Below are 11,270 nucleotides of genomic sequence, written 5' to 3'. Positions count from 1 at the left end.
GTTTAAGTTTTAAGAGAAGCAAATCATGGGGGAGACAGTCGAAAGCCTTAGAGAGATCCATAAGAATTGCGGCTACATACTTATTCTCATCCAAGGCTCTCTTCCAGTCTTCCATGATCCTAGATAAGGTGGACTGATATCCATACCCAGTTCTAAAAGCAGCAAGGAAAGGATGAAATATAGATTCAAAATATTCAGAAAGCTGTATATGGATGGCTCTTTCAAAGAGCTTTGAGATGGCTGGCAAAACACTGACCGGTCTATAGTTTCCCTTGTCTAGACAGCTGTTTTTCTTATGAATAGGACAGACTTTGGCTTTCTTTAATGAATCGGGGAAAACTGAATTTTCTATGGCCTTATTTATAAGACATGCTAATGGTTTAGCTATAGATGGCACGGCTAGTCTTAATAGCAAGGGTGATATATTATCTACCCCTGTAGCTTTCTTAATATTGATTTTGTTTACATGTTCAATGATGAAAGATTCATTTACCGGTTTAAAGGATAGTGGTTGTGAGTCCTTATCTTTCATGATAGTGTCAATTTGTCTAACACTTGAATGTTTTGCATCTATCTGCACATCGTTTGTTCCTATATCCTTTGTCACATTAACGAAATAGTTGTTAAAAATATCACATACAGCACCTTGATCGTTGACCAAACTGTCATTTTCACATGATAGTATTTCTGATGGTATTATTACCCTTATTTGTCAAAAACGGTTTGATTGTAGGCCAGAAATCTTTCGACTTTGGCCCCCCTTCACATCTCTCTATAAAATATTTATTTAGAGATTGCCTTTTAACTTTTGTAACGTAGTTTCTTTGAGTTGCATATGCTTTCCAATTTTTGTCTGTATTATATTTTTGAAATTTGTGAAATAGCATCTTTTTCCTGTAAACAGCCCTCTTCAGAGTTTTATTCATGAAAGGAACTTGTTTAGGTAAAAACTTTCCTCTCCTTGAAAGGAGCATGTTTTTCGATCGTCTCTAAGAATTTGTTTTCAAAATTTTGGTATGCCATATTGATATCTTCCACATCAATAGCATTAATGAAATCTATATTACTTAACTCTTCTAAATAGTTTTGTACATCGAAATTTTTAAAACTTCTACACAATTTGGTTTGTTTGGTTGCCAAAGGAGTGTCGCACTTCAATTGGGCAGCAATACAATTGTGGACATCACTTAAACCACTGCTAAAATTTAAAACTTTATGTACACAAGATGACAATAGTTGGTGAATAAACTATATCATATACGCGTATTTCAGTTTTATAATTTATGTTACAAGTAGTTGAGACTTGGTACTATGTACAGGTTGTTCAAATGTTGAAAGGATTGCCCCTTTTTCCGTGGTCAATAAAAGCAAGACTATACACTGTACTAAAGTTAAAATTTTATACATAGAAGCCACAGACGATGGTTTCTAAATATTTTTAATAGTTCCCTTTGTTTTTCATTTTGTTGTGACAGATTATCATGGTTCTTTCTCAAATTGTTTCAAACCTTGAATTCAGCTCATGAAGCAAACATCCGTGCGAATTTTCGTAGGTACTCGATATTAAACACGAGTATTTGAGAAAAGTAACTCCTTTCATTCAAAGTATGGGGCATATTCCGTTTCTTAATACTTCTGTGCGTTCCGTGCGATATGTGTTAGACAAAGAAAACCCTCATTTATGTTGCTTTTGAGAAAAATAAATCGACCGATCTCTTCAAAAATCTAGAAACCCTGCGTTACTGAGTTTTTTCACCATGGTCACGATGGTCCACGGTGATATCTGGGTTCTCTCTTCCACCAATAAAAACTGGGGGCCACCAGATAACTGAAAAATTGTTGAGTGTGGCGGAAAACAGCGACAAGAAAACAACAACAACAAATTCAATAATTACTGTTAACCATCAACTACGTTTGGTTCAGACCCTATATTGTATTGTGATGTACTAAATATATGTCACAAGTGCTCACAAAAAGAAAATAAAAAATAAAGACACCTCTCATTTTCTCAGGCTCCTGGTCGAATTTGCTTTGAATATCTGGGCTCGTATAATTTTTTTTATGAATATACCTTGATTATCTATTTTTATATTTAAAAAGCACGTGCTGTGAAAGTGTATACATGTACATATATAATATACCTGTAAGTCTTTATGTTTCGGTTAATAATATTACAGGTAGAATAATAAACCAAAAGATCTACCTCATTTTTAAATAGTAAAAAATATCTTAACTCCTTATAACAAGTTAATTGTCTCGTTATAACGAGTTTTTTTTAGTATCTCGTTATATAACGAGTTAGTTATGGGCCTGTTCTTTCCAAAATTTATTCAGAACGATTATGAATTATCAAAATCCGCAAAATTGTATGTTAAAATCTCTGGCTCACACACGATTATTTTTTTTATGACTACATGCATTATGTAACAATTTTATACGTCGTGAAGATGACAAGAAAATGTATTTTTCTAGCTGCAAACAAATGAATAGGTGACGATATATTTTCTTCTATTCAATAAAAATACTTATTTTCCATTGTCATGAATAAATTCATATTTTATTGTTTTGATATACCACAATGGTTTGACAATATGTTCGAGTTAACTCGATATTTGAGCAACAAATCAGTCAGCCTAGATGCAGATGATTTTTTTTACATTATAGATATATTTATACTACTAATGCAAGCACGTAGAACCAGAGAGCTTCTCCCTTTTTACCTCACCTGAGATGAAAGCTCACGTGAGTTTTTCTATTAACTTTTTGTCCGGCCTCCGTCTGTCTGTCAGTAAACGTTTTTACATTTTCAACTTCCTCTCCAGAACTGCCATAGGCCAATTTCAACCAAACTGGCACAGATCATCCTTGTGGAAAGGGATTTCAGGTTTGTTCTAATGAAGGGACAGACCCCTTAACGGGGGAGTAATCACGATAATACAAAAGTTGAATGAATTCAAAAATCTCTCAAGAACCAGTTGGCCAGAAAATTTAAATCTAAATGAAAGTTTTCTGACATAGTGCAGATTCAAGTTTACTAAAATTATGGCTCCCAGAGGTAGAGTGGGGTAACAATAGGGAATCAAAATTTTACATGCGAATATATAGGGATAATCTTTTAAAATATTCTTTTCAAAAACCACTGGGTCAGAAAAGTTGAAAAGTTGAAAGTTCCCTGATATAGAGTTGATTCTAATTTGTTCAAATCATGTTCCCCGGGGTTAGGGTGGGGCCACAATAGGGGATCAAAGTTTATATTTAGATATATAGGGGATAGAGGGGGGGTCGGGGGGTCCGGACACCCCCCCCCCCCCCGGAATATGCATAGGTAAAAAAATTTACAATATAATGATTTATAAGAAAAATGAGTTGACTGTTATACATGTATATTACGGGTTAGATTTTGTGAAAAGGTTCGATCCCCTCTGGAAAAAATTTCTGGATCCGCGCCTGTTATATTTGAAATTTTTATCGATTTTTATTTATTTATTTTTATTCATCTATTTATTTATGTTTTGCTTGTAAAGAATTATAGACAACTGTGAAGTCAACTTCTCACAACACTGTCCTCTCCCTTACTTTGAAAAAGCAGGTCTACGAGCCTGTACACAATGCCAATCTGCTAATAAGTTAAAATGTAAATACAGGCTAACCAAGCTAACAGCAGCTTGGATTTCTTTCTCTTGTTAAATATCGCGAAAAATATTCAAATATTACCGGTAAGATATATAAACTTACAAACATCAGCAAATTGCTATACTTTGATGATTCATTTTATATGATATATGCATTATTACAAACACTTACGAAGTTGACGTGTGGTTTTTTTTATCTTGGAAATTCCTGGATTCAGAATAAAATTTGTTTATTTGTTTAAGTACATGTATCATTGTTACTGCTTGTTTTCAAACTAATCTTAATTTTCGGGAATAAGAGAAGGTATTACGAAAGCCGGATAGGCTCATTTTTAAAATGGAGGGGGGGGGGGGTTCTAACTCGTTATAACGAGTTAGTATTTCGTTATAACTCGTTAATTATCTCGTTATAGGAGTTAATTATCTCGTTATAAGCAGTTAGTATCTCGTTATAACGAGTTAGTACCTTTGGAAATGTTATGGGCCTGTTCTTTCCAAAATTTAATCATAACGATTATGAATTAACAAATTCCGCAAAATTGAATAGATCATTTTATGATAACTACATGTATTACATCACAATTTTATTCGTCGTGAAGATGACAAGAAATTTTTTATTTCTAGCTGGAAACTAATGATTAGGTGACGATATATTTTCTTCTATTCAACAAAAATACTTATTTTCCATTGTCATGAATAAATTTAGATTCTATTGTTTTAATAAACCACAACATGTTCGAGCTAACTCGATATTTGAGCAACAAATCAGCCAGCCTAGATGTAGATTATTTTATTGAGAATATAGATATATTTATACTACTAATGCAAACATGTAGAACTAGAGAGCTTCTCCCTTTTTAGCTCAGCTGAGCTGAAAGCTCAAGTCACAATAGGGAATCAAAGTTTTACATGCGAATATATAGGGATAATCTTTTAAAATATTCTTTCCAAGAACCACTGCGTCAGAAAAGTTGAAACTTGAAAGTTCCCTGATATAGAGTAGATTCTAATTTGTTCAAATCATGGTCCCCGGGGTTAGGGTTAGGGATCAAAGTTTACATTTAGATGTATAGGGAAAATTTGGAATAATCTTCTCAAGAACCACTGGGTAAAAAAAAAGTGGTAATTTACATGGAAGCCTCCTTATACATAGAATAGAGTCCAGAATGTTCAAACCATGGTCCCCGGGGTTTAGGATGGGGGTGACCCATAGGGGTAACACGTAGGGGGATCAAAGTTTTGTATGCTGATATATTTAGGAAACAGCATTACAACTCTCTTGAACTACATGTATTTAAGCTAGGTCTTTTATATTTTGTATATACAATTCTTTACAGAAAGACCTTTCATGTGATTCCATGGTGTGTGATCTTATGACATTGACCTGGAAGTCTGACTTACTTTTAATAAAATTCTGACCTATACAATATGTCCTGAACTATTCAAGATTAATCTTTCATATCTTATATAAACATTTCTTATGGCAAGACCTTTCATTTCATATCATGTCCTTTGATCTTGTGACATTGAACTCTTAGTTTGACCTACTTTTTAGAAAACATAACATATTAAGTATATCCGGAACTATTTAGGTAGGGCTTTCATATTTTGTGTATAAATTCTTTGGCAAGACCTTGTGACACAATGGTGTTTGATCTTTTGACCTTGGAGTTTGACCTTTTTGAAAAAAAAAAAAACTATTTAATATCTCCTGAACTATTTAAGATACACCGTAGGGCTTTCATATTTTGTATGTATACCTTGTTATACTTTGTTGTTTGACCTAATGACCTTGAACAACGGCAGGGCTAAGATGGCTCCATTTGCCTCGTGTTTTACAGCGTACATTTTCCGTTAATTTTTACATTCAAAAATTATCTTTACAATTCAAAGTAAAATATATTGGGTTATAATCCCCCTCTTTGCAAAGTAGTATCGACTGTTAAGGATGTAAGCTTGATCAAGTAAAGGTGGCGTGCGTTGACAGTCGCAACCCGCGGTAAGCCCATATCTTGATCAGGCAATCGGAGTAATCCGTAGTCAAAAGTAGTATATACACTGTAACTCGTCAGACAGCACTTTACTCTATGAATTGAACCCGTGTAGAGGAGGATGAACACTTGCTACCCCCCGCCCCCCCTCCGACCCTTTACGATTAAAGATTGTGAAGTTTGAGTTTTGAGTAAAAATCGTTGTTTACTTTGTGTGTGCGTGCGGGCTTTTCCCTGCCCCCCCCCCCCTTTCCAGGATTTTGAAGGTTGGGTTAATTTAGATTTTTAAATTTATTTATTTATCTTTTTTTTTTTTTTTTTTTTTTTTTTTTTTTTGCTTGTAAAGAATTATAGACAATTGTGAAGTCAACTTCTCCTAACACTGTTCTCTCCCTTACTTTGAAAAACAGGATTACCAGCCTGTAATGCCAATCCACCAAAAAAGTAAACAATCACTGAAAAATATCATTCAATATACTTCATTTCTTTTATACAATAAATGTAAACACAGGCTGACCAAGCTAACAGCAGCTTAAATTTATTTCTGTTGTTTTTGTTTTTTTGTTTTTTTTATGATTTCATAGTTTATTACTCATATTAATACCATCAGTAGTACAATAGCACAGGTACAATGCAATACATTGCAGAAAAAATATAGATACAAATTACAACAGTTTTATGAAATGTTCAATAGCATTTGTTTTCAATGCATAATTACTATACTTTATAACTTTACACCACAAAACTGTACACTTCTTGACATGATTTGATATGCTATATTCAGTTTCTTCAAGATTACTTAGTCTACAAAACATTTTATATTTGTATATCTTCAAAGCAATGAAGGAAATAAAGTTATTAAGCAGGCGTGTGCTTTGATTACATTCAAAATAAAAACCAATAACAATACTTTTCCATTGAATATTGACTTTGCACGCCAAAGACACCATATTCCAAACCAATGAAACATTTTTACACTCATATATAAGATGTCTCATATCTTCTGTTTCTAGACACAGAGAACATTTGTCAGAAGATTCTTTTTTCCATTTAAACATGTATTTTTTACAGGAAAGCAAATTATGCATCAGTTTATAATTAAATTCAGCAATATTTCTATCTAAAGCTAACTTGATTTTTTGTTGATAAATGTGTTTCCACATTTCTTTACTGACATTATATTCTTTGTGATATAAATTATGGTGCTTAGGTGATATAAACAATTTACTCAAAAGTATTTCATAGAAAAATTTACATTTTTGTTTTTCAACCGTACAATATTTATTAGTAAAATTGAAATATCTTTTATCTTTTATGTTTATAAATTTTGATTCGTATCCATGAATTTTCTCTCTTATGTATTTAAAAGCTGATTTGACTATTTTATATTCACAAAGTACATTTGCTTTTTTGCAAATTTCTTTGCTTATTTCATCAATGGTCTTAAAACCGCTATCATTGAACAAATCTTTTACATATTTAATATTTTTTATCCAATTTTTAAAATATATAGTCTTGCCATTAAACAAAAAATGCTTATTGTTCCAAATTGGTTCTTGTAATATTTCGTTATTGTTCATATTTTGCACATTAGGAATTTTTTTACATTGATTAAAGTAAATAAACACCTCTTTATAAAATTGTGGAAGTTTGGTAAATATATCAAAGTTCTTTAAATCAGTACAATTCATTTTCAATATATATTCTAGATTTACATTATAAGCTCTTAATAGTTTATCAAGGTGTGAACGTATAAAGTTATGACCGTCATTTTTTATAAGTCGCGGTATCCAGGCAGCTTTCAATGCGTGGAATTTAGTAAGTATATCTATTACTCCAATACCACCATCTTCTATTTTACCAATCAGTGTTTTTCTTTTTATTCTATCTTTTGACCCCCATAGAAAATTAAAAATAATTCTACATAGCTGTTTAATAAAAATTTCACTAGGGAGAGGTAGTATAGATGCAACATAAATGAATTTGCTTATGCCTAAAGTATTAATTATTTCAGTTTTACCAAAAATTGTAAGTTTTCTCTTCTTCCATGACTCAAACAGTTTTTGCATTTTTTCACTTTTATCAATCCAGTTTCTTTTGTAACATTCTTCTTTATCTACGCCAATATATATTCCAAGGCATTTTACAGATGATGTATTTACTTTTATTCCCTCAAGTTTTTCTATGTTACGATGCAACCTATGTGGACCTGTCAATATACATTCGGTTTTATCCACGTTTAGCTTTGATCCTGCATGTTTGGAAAATTCATTGATTGTTTTTAAAGCCTCCTTTAAAGATTCTACACTTTTAAGAAATAGTGTCAGATCATCTGCATGATGAACATGTTTATACTCTTTACTAAATTCAGAGGGTTTAATTCCTAAAATTTTATCATTTTTCTTTATCTTTAAGGCTAGAATATCTGCGACAAATAGATATAGAATTGCCGAAATAGGACACCCTTGTCTTATGCCTCTCGACATGGGACATGTTTTTGAGATCCATCCATTGTTTTTTAATCGAAATAGCGGATTTTTATAAAGAATTTTCATCCATTTTATAAAATTATGTTTAAAATGATATTTCTCTAAAGTTTTAAATAAGAAGTTCCATTCTATTGAATCGAACGCCTTTTCGAAATCTAAAAATAGCAATATTCCGTCTGTTTCTGTTTCCTCACAATATTCGAATATATCTAAAATTACTCTAGCATTTTCGCCAATATATCTTCCTTTAATGTATGCCGATTGATGTTCATTAATGATATTTCCTACAACCTTTTGAAGTCTTCTCGCCAAAATAAAAGCAATTATTTTATAATCCGTGTTAGTCAAACTAATTGGCCTATAATTTTTAAGGTTCGTTTCATCTCCTTTTTTATACAGGAGGGAGATAACAGCAGTTCTCTGTGAAAAAGTCATTTGACCATTATCAAATATTACTTTTAGCGCTTCGTAAAATAGGTCTTTTATGTCATTCCAAAAATATTGGTAAAATTCGTTTGTAAGACCATCAAGTCCTGGAGATTTGTTCGTTTTTAGATTTGTTACAGCATCAGTGCATTCCTCAAGAGATGGAAACTGCTCACAATAGTTTGCATCATTCTCACTCAGTACATTTTCTAAATTAATAGACGATAGATAATTATCTATGCATTCATCTGATATATTATCAGACGAGTATAGACTTTTGTAGAAATCACACATAGCACCCAAAATATCGTTGGTGTTTTCTATGCGAGTATCTTCATTAACTTTCAATTCTTTTATGACACTTTGTTTCTGCCTACTTTTCTCTAAATTTAGAAAGAATTTTGAACATTTTTCGCCTTCCAGCATCCATTTTGATCGTGACCTTACGAAGGCACCTTTACATTTTTTGTCATATAACTTATCTAGTTCTGATTCTAGATTACGTTTTTTATTCATATCTATACTATAAGAATCAAGCTCCTCTATATCATTTATTTCTTTTTCTATTGATTTAATGCGATTTTTTATATTTAGATTTGATTCTTTCGAAAACTGAATAGAAAAATCCCGAGATTTTATTTTGAATGTTTCCCACTTATCTACTGGGTCTAATTCTTCATTATGTATCTCATCGATAATTCTATGAATTTCTTTTTTATAGTTTAAATCATTTAAATGGGAGTTATTAAGTTTCCAATATCCATTTCCCCTTTTATTTGCATCTATTTTAAACGTTATTTTTAATGACCTATGGTCAGACATTCTTTTCCCAAAGTTTGTACCTGGAATTTTTCGAATGATTATATTGTTTAAATCGAATGTAAAGTTTCTATTCAGAAATATATAATCGATTCTACTACTAGGGATATCCTCTGAATTACACCATGTATGACCTTTAAAAGTTGGATGTGTTGATTGCCAAGTATCATACAAATCAAAAGAACAAACAATCTTTTTAAGCTTCGACGTACTTTGGTCATGAAAGTTATCTGTTTTACAGTTAAAATCCCCGCATATTATGATATTGTCATCTTCTGTTATACCTTGTTTTTGCAGAAAATTGTTCAATTTTTTAAAGAATGTGCATCTTTCTTTTATAGTGTTTGGTGCGTAAATATTTACAAGTGAAACTATTTTTCCATGTATTTTTGCTTTTAAAAACAATCTTCTTCCGTCCAATGATGCGTGTTTTTCAATTATTTCTAGTTTTAATTCTTTTTTAAAAAGAATGCTAACACCTCTACTAAAAGGTGAATCACTAAAACAATGAACCGATTTACCGAACCACCTTGAGTCATATTTAAATATATTTTTCTCAATATAGTGTGTTTCTTGTAAAAAGATAATATCTACATTCATATCATTTAACCATGTATGTAACTTAACTCTTTTTTCGTCCGAGTTTAATCCTCGAACATTTACCGACAGTATTTCAAACTTATCCATTTAGGCTATAATTTGAGGAAAAATACAGTAATATGTAAATACATGTATATGTATATAAGTTGAAGAAAGTTTGCATATCTATAAAATTGCAAAAAAAAATATAAAAAGATAGTTTTGTATAAGTTGTAGATATCTAATTCCATTGTCCAGTTTCAGTCCGTGAATCGCAATATATGATTGTTACCTATCCGTTGTCACTGGTTGTGGCGTATTGACAGATTGATCACATTCTTTTTTTGAATTAACACTATTTTTTGTGTTCCTGTTTCGGGAGTTTCGTCCAGTTCTTGGCTTTTTAGCATCGTTCTTTTGAATGCTGCTGAGCATGTCTGAGATGTTCCTCTGGTCCGACAACTGAGTGTTCCTGGGGACGGATATTGATCGACTCGGGGGTCTGTTTTCACAAGCGATTTTGTGAGTAAGCTTACCCATGATATTTTTGCCGGGCCATTTATTGTGATCTGTGTGATCCGTTCCTATCCGATTTAGGCCAGTGCCCCAGAAATCGTCGTAGACGGCTTCAGCATATATAGTGGAGGGCGTACTTTTCTTCAGTACAGCGTGATATTCTTCCACTTGATTATATTTAGCCTTTAGAATTTCCTCCATTACTTCTTCTCGCTTAGACAGGAATTCATCATTCTGTTGTTAAATATCACGAAAAAAATATGCAAATATTACCGGTAAGATATATAAACTTACAAACATCTGCAAATTTGATATACTTTGATGATTTAATTTATAAGATATGCATTTTTACAAACACTTACGAAGTTTTTTTTTTTAATCTTGGAAAATTCTAGATTAAGAAAACATTTTGTTTATTTGTTTAAGTACATGGAAATGTATCAATGCTACCACTTGCACTGTTTTCACACTAATCTTAGATTTCGAGAATGCACTGTAAGAGAATGTCTTACAACGTTTCCGCAAGATACATAATTTTAATGATTTAGCTATCTCGGTATAACGAAATAGCTAATTCATTATACGAGATACTAACTCGTTATAACGAGATAATTAACTCGTGAGTTAGATATTTTTTCACTTTTCAAAAATGAGGCTATCCGGCTTTCGTAATGTAGAGATTAAAGTACACTTCCCAAAAAACTGACATTACTCCAAATTTCAGGTGCGAACCTTTTTGAATATTTTCAAATTAAAAAAACACTTTAGATTAATTAGATAAATGTATACTATTCATTCTGAATCAATGATTTATACTA

Source organism: Ostrea edulis, chromosome 7 (assembly GCF_947568905.1).
Source record: "Ostrea edulis chromosome 7, xbOstEdul1.1, whole genome shotgun sequence".
In the NCBI taxonomy this organism is placed as follows: domain Eukaryota; kingdom Metazoa; phylum Mollusca; class Bivalvia; order Ostreida; family Ostreidae; genus Ostrea; species Ostrea edulis.
This window is presented reverse-complemented; position numbering follows the sequence as displayed.